Here is a 13,021-nt window from a genome sequence, read left to right as displayed (position 1 = left end):
AGCTCCATTTTGGTTTTAAACAACCCCTGAGGGAAATGGGTGGCTCTTTTGCAGCTAAATGCTCCACTGGCTTTACTAGTTAGTTGCTAACTTTGTCTCTGTCATGTAGTCCTAGTCAGGTGAACTAGTGTGTCATTTCAGTTTTTCAGGGCTTTTTAAACTGAGCCTCCTGACGCTGCTGGAAATGTGGATGGAAAGAGGTTTTTTTTAGGCCATAAAACCAAACAATGAGATGAAAGACACTTAACACTCAGCTAAGCTGAGAGGAACTGCAGAGCCGAGTGATAATTCTCTGTGGATGTGTAACTACAAGCAACTCCTTTCATATAATTGTCGCCATTTAATCAAATGGGATTAATATAAATGGTATAGTGAAGCTTTAAGTCCTTTATCAGGGAAGAGGGAAACATTTGCTGGTTCCACCCTCTTCAATTTGAGGGTTTGCCCCCTCACTATTTCATATAATCGTAAACTACTTTTGAACTTATATGAGGAGGTGTGCACAACTCTGTTTCTTCAAATGACACGGTTGGTCTGTTATGGATCCCTCTTCAAGGAGAGGTTGACACAACAGCAAACGGATTCCTATCCCAGGTGAAGCGTGTGGACCTCACGTCTTTCACTGCAGGATTACACCTGAACAACTTAATGAGAGAAATAATGACACAAAATAGAAGCGCCGACTCCAGTTCAATGGTCTCGTGCCGATGGTCCTGGGGATTTTACTGGGGTTTCTACAAGTGGAAAGGTCCAACTCTGTCGTTGAGTAAACTCTGGCTGGGGCATGGCGCCGTGGCAACAGAAGGGAAAGTTTATGCAGTAAGGACCATGTGGGAAGCTGTTACAGCCCTGGTCTGAAAACCAATTAGCATGTTCCTTGCATGTGGTCTCAGCAGGTTGACAAGATACACTCCCCCCTAACCAATTCCCCCAGCGCCTATGTCTTGTTGAAAAGTGTGCAGATGTGGTGTGTCCAAGAGGCAAGATGGGATTTGCCATGCTGTAATTGCCTATTTTTATAGCACCAAGAAAGGAAGCTGTCTCTAACCCACCCCTGATTCCTTAAACTCCCTCAGAAAACCTCAAATATACACAAGATAATGTTCTCTCTTGCATACTCAGATTCCCTCTCTCTCGCTCTCTCACCCCAATCATGAGGCTCAGCAATGACAAAAGGAGACGCAGAATCCCAATTGGGTGACATTTGACCCCTTGCAGCAACCTCATCGTGTATGGAGAGAGTGGCGACGGTAAAGGGGGAGCAGAGGAAGGAGAGGACTGAGAAAGCAGCCAGGCGTACAGCAGTAACCAGAGCAGGGAACATAGGGCGAGTAAAGCCTCTGGAAAGGCCTCTGCACCAGTCAGGCCGACATAACCCTAGGCCCATGTACAGTATACCAAAAATACCTCATGCTTATGTTCTAATGAGTGCCGAGATTAGAGTAACGGTCATATGGTCAATGGATGCCGTGCCATTACAATCCCAGCCCGCATAAATTAACTGCTTAAGCTTGTTGTTTTTTTATGGACTCATGCTACATCTTTTAAACCCAATCAACATAATGGTTCACTTCAATAATCGCATCCTACAAAATATTTATTGTGGTAAAAATAAGTGCCTTTCATTCAGCGTTGGAAATACACGAGGGCAAAGCTGCCCCTAAGAAATATCATTTTGCCCCTGATATCACTAGGAGAGGGGCAACAAATGTCCCCATAATTTCCTCTAATAATTATGATAATTTAATGAACTTGTCAAAAACATCGTAGCCCTGACCCGGTCCAGTTGCCATATCATGTTTTGGATTTTCGCCTCGATGTTGCGTGTGCGTGATGAACCGAGTGGAGCTTCTTGAGCAGCACACGTTGAATTCTTCTGCAGACTTCATCAAGGGGAGCGACAACGTCAAGAAATACGTGGCCATCGCCTCCGGTGAGTGATAACTAGTAGTAATTATTTTGAACTTATTTAGTTCGCTTTAGCTAGCTAACTTTAGCTAGCCAGCTAGCTCCGATGGTGCGTTAGCTCCAAAGGCACGCTTGCTAGCTAGCTAACGTTAGCCAGAGTGCAGTCACATCCTCATAAGTTACTGCCATCTTGTGGTTCACAACTAATCCTCTATGTGGGGATAAATACAATTAGTTGAGACTGCAGTTGACTTCAAGGGTTACATGTTTAGCTTAAGTCCCTTATCACGTGTAACATACTATTGTTGTTTTTGTTTGTTCCATCTCAACACAGTGGAAGACATCATGATGATCTCACTGGAGGGACCAGAAGAAGAAGATGCAGCATGTGTAGAATCTGCTGTGAGAAGAAAGCCAGGCGGCCTCACATAAAACCCTCTGAGCAAGGCAGCAGGTCAGACCAGCAACTTCTCCAATGGCTGACAGTGACACAGATGACGATGATGAACTGGTGCTCTTTGACAAATAAGCCACTCATATGTATATGTACATATTTATTATTTGTCTACACTGTACATATAATTTAATATTTGTTTTCATTTTCTGAAAAATTGGTTGTAAATTTAATTTAATTAATCTATGTATAGCCATTTTATTACGTTTTTTTTTTAATTGTTATGTATGTTATAATATATAAAACATGTATAATTGCTAATAGTTGTTTAAAAAATGTAATAACAATAAATAACCACAAAGAAATAAGAATAACATTTAATATGATTGTGTGATTTCTGTTTTTTGTGTTAAAAAAAAATCTAAGAAAACACTTTGAATCTGTAGACTACTGCCTAATAGTCTTCTTATTGTCATTTGATGACAGTTGCTCATATACTGTAAGCCTAAATAAGTATATTTATTATTTTTAACAAAGGTTAAATGTTATTTCACAAGTTTCAAAAAGTGCCCCCAATTTTTGTTATTAATGCCCCTGGATTTCAGTCAGTGGGGGCAAAAATTGCCCCCGAAAAAAAAAAATCTAAATTTCCTACCCTGCTTTCATTCAAACTAAAACGTCTCCCTCTATAATTAGAGGATATTCATATAGAAAATGTCAGACAAATGATTTAAGGTTAAGCAAAATTGACCAGTGGATGACATTTTCCACGTCCACAAGTGTACTGTACTTCATTTTTAGCACAAGACGCTATCAAGAGGGTTTTTAAAATCACAGAGGCCGTGCACAGAAATAGAAGACGAGGAATGCGCTGCATAGTATATGCCATCTTCTGTTGGGAAATCTCCTGTGCATACATACCTTGAGCCGGAGATCAGAGATGCTCTTTCTACATGCAAAACAAATCAATAAGCAAGGCAATTTTTTGCTGCAACTCCAAGAAAAGAAGCCTGTGAGTCTGTGCAATGTGCGGCGCGGCGATGCCTAACGGAACAAGGGCAATGCAGTGAGGCCGCTAACAGGAACCTTTAGCGAGATTACGTCGGCTATCTGGCTCAGTTTTGTGTTTTGAGTTTGCTTTGTGTTCTGTAAAACCTGCTCTTTAAAATAAAGCCTGGCAGTGAGCTCAAGCTTCCATGTTGGATCCTATTCCGTTTCCTTCACAACCTCTTTTAATCACCCTCATACATCAACCCTTTTTTTTAACTTTTCGTTTATTCTCATCTCCAATATTTTCAGCATGAGCTCCTCAGAGTCTCTTTGTCACCCCCACCTCCCTCCCTCCCTGGCTCCATTTTCTCCGTTCCCTCAGTTTCTTGGCGAACTTGTTCCGACTGCAGAGTGGAGAGGGATAAATATAGGTTAAGGATTCCTGTAATTAAATGTTTATGGCAGGTGGTAAGTAACAACAAACAAGAGGCCTTCCAGATACTGTCAACAGGGCTGGCTATTGCATTAATAGCCACCTGCAAGCACCAAACACGATGGCCCAGAGGTGCTAATTACCCACCTTTTTTTCATTTTTTTCAAAGAAGCTATTCAACAAATGTAATAAGAGAACAGTCTGGCCTTACTTGCCCGAATGTTCACAGTTGTCGGTGAGATACATACGTTTGCATTTTAATCATAAATAGAACGTGTTCAAAAACAAAGAATAGTAATTAAACAAACATTCAATTGAAATACAGCTACCCTTCAGTTTCTTTATGTTTCTCTCTTTATCCTACAACATCTGAAACTGCAGCACTGGCTGCTGGGAGTTAGGAAGAGGTCAGTCTAGCCCCCTGCATAATATTTGTGTTGGGAGTGTCTGATTATATTAGGGTTGAGTGAATAACAGTAGCTGGCAGAAATAGCATCATGTTTTGAACCATCAGTGCAATTCTTAGCCTTGTGACTGACTCAGTTTGTATTTAGTCTCCCACACTCTCCCGCAACACAGTTTTCTATCCGCAGTAATTGAAGGACAAGTGCTGGGATGCACTGAAACTAAGAATGGGTCCATTCACTACACAACCACAATTTTATCAAATCACCAATAAACATTCAACAATCATATCAGCTTCACAAATGTTTAGATTTGCTAGTTTTCTCTATTGTATAGCATTGAAAATTGGATATTCTTATCTGTGCTTTCTTGCCAAAAGTTAGAGAGGAGATTGATACCACCTGTCATCAACATGTGGCTACAAACAGCAGCTGGATAGCGTACCTTAGCCTAAGGAGTGCAAACTGGGAAACAGCTAGCCTGGTTCTGTCTGAAAGGAATGAACCTACCAGCACATCTGGTATTCTACATTTGTTTAATCCGTAAAGTATCACAGTGTAAAAATAGCACATTGTGGTTTTACAGGGTGTCATGCCGAACAATTCCTTGGCTGGGAGAGGGGGCTTTCTGGATTCTTGTCGTCATCATTAAGTTGCCAGGGAACCAGCAGAGTCATTCCTCTCGGCCAAGATATAGTCTGGCACATAACTCCCTGTAACCCCCCCCCCCCCCCTCTACCAGCCTCGCTGGTAACCACAGCTCCCAGTCTTTGTGCCAGGCTAAGATAACTAACTGCTGACTGTAGTTAATATATAAGATATTCTCATGTAACTCTCATATCTCTCAAAATGTCACACTATTCCTTTAAATAATGTATTCTTGTAACTTAAAATAAATAATAATAATAAATCTGGGAATGCTGATGTTTTAGACCCAATTTAATGCATGACTTACTGAGATGAAGAGGTGTTCATATGTGATTACAAAGGCATACAAATCATGTTACAGCGGTAAAATGCATGTAAATGCAGCAGAGCCAATTGCTCGTATTATCATTGAGATGCGTAATCACTATTTAACATTTTAACAGAGAATGAGGGGCCCAATGAACAGAATAAACAGTCTGCGCGGAGCGAGTTCACTCTGCAACAACTGGGTGCTGTTTATGAATATGTATGATGTAACAAACGCCTAGAAGCTGACCTACTTCTGTGCCTCCTCTGCTCATGACTTGGTCCCCTTCCGGGGTAACTCTGTCATCTTGCAACATACTGTAATAGCAGGAAGGATGTGGCTCTCATGTACAAATCAACATGTTCCCTTTTGATGGTTTTGCAAGTGATGATAAACCATCGGCTGAGGGAACGTGCTCGGCGTAAGGTCGTGCAGCTTTAGGAACAGAAGACGTGCTAACGGCAGGTTATTAATTCTGCGCGCGTGAGTTTTGACAAGTTTATAATTTTTCACTTGTCTAAATGTAGATGTTAAGATGAAAAACATTGATTTGCACTGGTTCTGAGGGAACTTTGTTTAAAAATAAACAACAAATGATTGAACGTGTACCCGAGTAGTCATGTGACATGAATGCAAGGAGATGCAGGAAATGGAGAAAATGTGTGATACAAGTACGCGCATACAAAAGAGATTTCTCGACATAACTGGGGCTGCACACTGGAGAGTACTCGTCTGCACCATCTCATAAAATATCTTTATCTGGGATCATCTTGGTATGGTGCCAAACACTGTTAGCTTCAGGAGCTGGGAAAGAAAAAATCTATTTCAGACAACATGAGACACAGAAACCTGGCAGCCGCTCAAATCAGACTTCCAACATTTGATAAGTGAAAATGAGCTAATTTGGTGTATCCCTCAAATGGTTGCAATCCAATATATTCCTCCCGTGGCTATCGAAACACACTGCAAGGGTGAGCGAAGGTGAGAGGCAAATCGTTTCAACCTCTTACCAACGAGAACAAATGTACGAGTAGCTCATTCTGTAGCAAAAAGAAACTAGTACATTTTCCAAACCCGCTCCTCCCTCGACTCTTCCTTTGCTCCATCTGTTGAACTAGCACTCAAGGTGAGGACAATTATGTTTTAAGGACGCGTCGCCCTCGGCCGGGGTCAGGGGTCTCCACAAGCACCATATTTACGTCAAGTCCCTCCTGCTTGACATTTCACGTCTAATTTGGAAAGTGCTGATCGGAGCCTTTAAATACCATCGGCCCTTGCCAAGGTTTGCAACCCGCTGAAGCACCAAACCCAGTGCTCTCGTACGCGCCGAAGCTCTGGGGTCTCACACCACATGCCAATTCATTTGTTGAGTGCTGCGATGCGTCGTCTTAGAAAAGCTCCCTCGTCACGCCAATGTGAACTGAGGGACATGTTGAAGCGTTTTGCATGTGGGGGGGACAGAGGTGTAGGAATGCAATTTATGTGAAGAGCCATCATGCCAGCAGCAGAGGCCTGTTAATAGAAAGCATAATACCAGAATGATAGTAATGTTTAAGAAGAAAAGAGGTAATTATGATCAAAATGATTATACCACCTTCATTTGTGGTCTCCATATATCTATGACTCTTACATTATCTATTTATTCCTATTCTTAGACAAGCCCTCGGATCGTTAGATGCAACCTCACTAAAGTAGAACAAAGTGAACCCTACTTCACACAACCCATACGTGCAGAGCTATGTTGTTTAAACTACAGAAAGAAAGACATCGAGACAAGTAGCATGACAAAAATAACCCCCGTGGTAGACACAATTGCCTCTCACAGTTTTATTCATATAACTTTGTGTAAATGTTTGTGGGATCTGGCATTGATGCACTGTTATTCCTGTGCTTAACCGCATCATATACAAAGTGTGTGAGCAACACCGTAAACTTTGTTTAGTAACGAATTAATAAGATATCAAGCTTGACCCCTGCTTCCTGGCATTCTTTGAAATTAATATATTTGGTTAGATATGAATAATACAAGTTAAACCACGAATTGAAGAAGTAGGTAAACTGCAATTCAATCAAGAAAAGGCCGTGGAGTCCGAGTGAGTCACGCACTCCACACCTGCTCAGAGCAGACAAGCAGCAGACGGCGCAAAATGTGGTTAAAGCAAATTGCAGGGCGCCACTAGATTGCCAGTGACACCTCCCATAATGCAGTGCGCAGTGAGTCACCAAACTACAGGGAAAATCCTCACTGCACCTCACGTGTGCCTGCACAAAGACAAACTAGTGCAATGACACACTTTCTTCCCGATACACATTTAACTGGCAGAATGTGAGATTGAGATGGAAAAAAAGGTTGCTCCTGAGCATTCAGAAAAACGGATCCAGAGTGCCAGTTAGCTGCTTATAATCTGCCCCGGACATTGGATCTGCTTGCGGTTAGTGGTTACCGGGCAGCTCGGACCGCATCGGGGCTCAAACCAGCAGCGTTAGCACTGCAGATGGCATGCGCTCCGCCCGAAACCGATGAGGTAGCACAAAGGACAGCAGACAAAAGCCAACACAGTCAGCTGTAGCTCAGCAAGGACCGACCAGCTGAAATAGGACCAGTGATGATAGCACCACGGACAGCACCAGTTCGCCCCGTCTAAGTCAGCACCACGGAGAGGGCTTGCTGAGCAGGCATCTAGGAAAATTGACCGCACAGAAAAAGGCTGGGAACTCACTGAGCCGCAACTACCCCGAACACAGCAATGACAGAATAGAGATCCAGATTTATCTTTTTTTCAGTCTGTTTTGACACTAAATCTTGCCTGAACATGTGTGTGTGTGTGGTAAGTAGAGTGGTAAGTATACACTGTGAGAACAGAGTCAAACAGAAGAACTCCATCAGTCCGTTTTTGTACAGGAAATGATTTCTTTAGACACCCCTTCACGCTGAGCAATGCTATACTAATGGCTCTCCATATGGGGGCTTTTCAGGACTTGTGAGACAAATTAGAGACACACACACACCACAAAGGCTGTGAGCGTGAAAGAGTTAGAACAACAGAGAGTAAGGGGGAAGTAAGCGTGTGTGTGTGTGTGTCAGCAGTTGTTGGATTAAACTGAACGTCATTGACTGGCTAATTTAGGCAGCGCCGCTATCAGCACAGCGAGGGCTCTGCTGAGCAGCACCAACCAGCTTCAGCGCCCCCGGAGGAGGAGACGAGCCCGGTGATCTATGGTCTTCCCGAGAGCAGCAGCGCTTTGTGAATATGCTTTTCACGCGTGCGTGTCAGTGTGTGCGTCTGCGTGTGTAGTCCTGACATACATCTCCACACTGCATCAGTCTAATCAGGGGAAAAGAGGGAGGAAGAACGACAAGTGTGAGTCAAGTCGTCACGCTACAGCTGGCGATACACTTCGGGATAGCTCTCACTCTCAGCCCTGAAGCATAGCTCTTTATAGCGGCAAGCTCGGTTCAGACACACACACACACACACACACACACACACACACACACACACACACACACACACACACACACACACACACACACACACACACACACACACACACACACACACACACACACACACACACACACACACACACACACACACACACACACACACACACACACACACACCTTTTAAGCAGCAGACTGATGTCTCCATACAGCTGAAGCAGAAGTGGTTGATGCACAGGCTGCTGTATATTGCATTACAGATCAACTATCCATCAGTTTCTATGACTTTGGGCTAGACAATACAGATTGATGGTCCTTTCTCTGAAAATATCAAATTGAAGGTTGGTAAAAGCATGTAGATTTATATTATTACTGTACTTTTATTCAATATTATTCCTACTGTAGCTGTGCCAGCGCAGTCCTTCAACTTAACAAGCGCTTCAACTATCTTTATTCCTCTAAGGAGCCTTTTAATTTTTTTCACACCACATTTCAAAACAGATCCATCTGCCTCATTTACTTTTACAACCATGCCCAATCCCTACTGGGACAAGAGCGTTACCTCCCTCTCTCCTGGCAGTGTCACAATTATGATCAAAAGCTGCCTGTATGTGCTCGCATCTGTGTGTTAGTGTGTGTCAGGGACAAGTGTGGACAAAACAAATGGTGAAGCCAACACCAAACCCTCTTGTGTCAGTTCATTTCTTCTTCTTTTTTTTTTTGGCGCTCCAGATGCTGTCACTGACTGAATACACAGCTTAAGACTTTGCTAAGGGCACTGCTTTGTGAAGGCGCGCCGGCCCTTTAAATAATACGAGAGCTAAAAGACAAGGGATGGGGCTCTGGCTACCAACACTGATACATCAGCCGTGGCCTGATGGCAATTATTTAGACGTCCACTTGCTAATTATAATAGAGGATGACAGGTGCCCAAAACAATTTGAGCGCAAACTGCCTGTGAGCTTCTGCGTGTGGTTCTCTAGGCTTATAGTTGGAGATAAAGATAGCCGAGCCCATGTCTCGTCAAACAAACATTTATTTTACTTCTCAGCTGGAATCAGCTGCACTTTATTGTTACTGAGATTTGTTGTTTCACCAGTTACCTGTAATGTTTGTAATAAACCTGTGGGGTAAGAAGGGGATAGGAAAGGCAGGAAAAAAAAGTCTTATCAGGATTTACATTTTTTAAATCCTGTGTAATCACCTTCTAAAGTGATGTGTCTTAAAATGTGTCTGGAGAGTATATTTAATCATTGTATTAAGGCTATTAACAGAATGTTGCTTTCCATTTTTATTTTTGGAATGTACTCATGTATTGATTTGTGTCCTTGCAACTTTTTCTTTGGTCAGGGGACACTATTAGTTGGAAACCGTGTATTAGTCAGGATGCATCATGGTACTACGGCAGACCAAAAGGGGTTATATTCTACTGACTCACAATGTGCAAATGTAGAAAGTAGCTTAAGGAGGACAAAATAGGAAAAAGTCATTAAAAAATATATATAATTAGTTAATGTTTTTTAAAAAGTCCTTGAACATTTCTGCCGGCTTTTTTCCTGCCTTTTCCTTTTCTTTTAAGGATGGGTCACGATGAAATCCATCTGCTCTCTGCTCACAACCCAAACACCTTATGACACACACCAAGCACCATTTATCGTGCATAAAAGAAACATGCACGCACACAAACAGAACTATCGACTCCAGAAGCTGAGAGAAGACAGTGAGCCCACCCATGGGACTGAGGGAAGTGAGGGAGGAGCCAGTAGGTGGTAGAGGGTATATCCAATCACTGAAATCAAGGCTGTTGACTGGTGAATAATGAATATAAATGGTATGCTGCTTGCTGGCATCGCTGTGCGTGGCTGCAGTGAGTGGGAGAGCGAGCTGATGCACAGCTGTTGACGGGCTGGGGGGGGATTGTGGGGTGTGTTTAAACACACTTAAGATAGGACTGCTTTACTGCCTGGCTGTCTTTCCCTGCTTCTCTCCTTTATTGCTTTACTTTGTGTTTGCTTGCGTGTGCGTGTCTGAGTGCGATTATATGTGTGCTTCTCCGTGTCTGCGAATGAGGCCTATTGACATCCTCCACTGTGACCCTCTGACTCCTGACAACTCCAATCAGTAGGATGAGGAGGAGGCGGAGGGTGTGAGTCCAAAGCGAACAGTTATGATGAGTGCTTGTGTCTATGAGAGGGAGTCTGTGTGTGTGTGCGTGTGTGTGTGCATGTGTGGGAGTAAGAGACAGAGCACTGCACGCACATGGTTGCAATCCACAAACAAAGATTCACGAGGAAGGCTTGCTTTTTACATGAATTGATATGTATCCACAGTAGTGTAACAGGCATGTTCTTGCAGATCTAATTTTAGTGAAGGTGTCGTACAGTCTCCGCATTATCATGTCATTTTCAAATGAAAACACAGAAGCAATATAAGGAATATTTGATCAGTAAAATATATGAAGAAAAAGACTAATTAAAATATTGTTCAATGCCTCCACCTGGAACAGAAAAAAATTATATGGAGGTTGTATTTTCAATAAATAGTCACTGGCTCCGAGTGCAATATCACACAACATCTCATCTCCTATTAAGCTAGCAATTATCTATTAGCACCATTGCCTGCAAAAGGGTTTGTGAGAATCACATGCCAAATAGTGTGACCTGCCATTTTCTATCAACAAGGTCCAGATTTAGATTCCACATTAGTCCCTACATGATGCCAGGCGCCTGTGTGTATGAGAGAAGAGAAAAGCGTTGCACTTTGCTTAACACAAACACAATCCCAGATGGTTTTCTCCTCTGCTCAAGAGGAGAGCAAACCCGACACCAATCACGCACACGTATGTGTGACTTTTAACACACACCCCAAAAGGAAGGGAGAAAAAAAAAAAAAAAAAAAAAAACTGTACACTGTCATCCTCCTTTATCCACTTGTAGAAATGGGCAATTGTACTTGCTTTTAAACCACACATATGTAGCGTTGTTGCTGGTAGCAGACTTAATACATAATAATGAATTAATATCACAATATATAACGATTATAAATAATTCAATTAGGACTTATAAAACCATACATTAGTCGCCATTATAGACGCCACCCGATATTGGATAAATAGGGAAAACTTGTATATGAACCCCTTAAATCTTAATATCAGGGTTGCTACAATTAAATTAAATTGAATAAATAGAAAAGATTACATTGAAGTAGAATCACACATTATGCCCTTTATGTGATGTTCTGCAGCTCAGTTTGAGATGCACCATTATATATATTAGTTTTAATTTAGATCACTAGGCCTAAGATATTTCTGAATAAGTATAATAATATTTTTATCATGGAAATTCAATTTATTTGGCTTAGAAACATCAAACTCATGTACATCTGGGAATGGTATTGTTCCACCTGACGGCTCTGATGGGCAGATTGGAGGCTGCTGTTCCTCTTTGGAAATCTGCATCTGGTTGGATGACTGGAGTTCGTTGATCGCACTCTCCATCTTCTTCGTTGAGGTTCAGCTGGAACCGCTCTGCCTCGTCTTCATCTCTCTCAGCAGGATGCCGAGTCATTTTATCAACCCCCCTTCGTAGCAGCGGGGGTCATTATTGCTCTCAATAGTTGCCGGAGTAAATCTTCAGCATGTGGCGCATCACAGGTCGGCGCTGCATGGCACGGCGTCGGCGCGGGTTTGCCTATGTGGACAGGTCAGAAACACGAGGCCAGAGAAGAGGCGGAACCGGCAGAGCGGGATTCAAAGTTACCAATCATATTTTTGTCTTTTAGAAACAGGTGGAGGAAGATACTTCATGTTTTTCAGCCTGCTGGAGACGTTCCTGTACGCAGAAGACGGACTTGGGCCTGACAACGATAACCTGCAACTACACTGACACCTTCATTTACTCTGGCGGATTTGCAATGAAATAGGTCTGAACGGTATGTAAATCAGAGCCATGTGCATCCATGAACTCCACTGAATTAAGCACATGATGTGCTGAATGGTATTCACACAAACAGACATGTGTTCAATTTAAAAAGGGAAATGGGAAAATTCACAGGGCTTTATGTTGTCGTATTTCTTTCCCAGCAAAAAGAAGAGAAAACATGTTTGCTCGGAACACAAAAGCCTGGCACCCATATTGAGTAAAGATTGAGAGGGCAAAACAAGACCGAATTGATTTATGCCTAATCTAGGCACTCCGTTTCATAAGGCTGTAACTGCACTTTCATTTCAGAGAGTACTTTGTTACCTAGAGAGCCCTGTAAACACCTCTGCGTCACACGATGATATAGTAGAGGTACGTGGGACTCGTGGCGCACCCGGTCTTTCCATATGGGTGAAAATGAGAAATTGAATATAGTTTCAGTCACATGACATTTCAGCCAATAATAGGCTTTCCATTGTTTACAACCGAAGAGGAATTTTCCCTTTCTTTTTTTTTTGCCAGCACTCAGGTACTCTTTCATAGGCGCGTGAAAAGCATCACATTATAAATTG

General features: G+C 42.5%; 1 protein-coding gene across 1 annotated transcript in view; it reads right to left on the bottom strand.

Moving 5' to 3' along the window:
- The window catches only part of LOC117747775 (glucosidase 2 subunit beta-like), a 101,133-nt gene that overhangs the window by 31,913 nt on the left and 56,199 nt on the right, over positions 1–13,021 (bottom strand). The gene's annotated exons all lie outside the window — the stretch shown is intronic.

Source organism: Cyclopterus lumpus, chromosome 18 (genome assembly GCF_009769545.1).
Source record: "Cyclopterus lumpus isolate fCycLum1 chromosome 18, fCycLum1.pri, whole genome shotgun sequence".
Lineage (NCBI taxonomy): Eukaryota > Metazoa > Chordata > Actinopteri > Perciformes > Cyclopteridae > Cyclopterus > Cyclopterus lumpus.
Note: the sequence above shows the minus strand (reverse complement) of the source record. Positions and strands in the feature narration are given on the sequence as shown.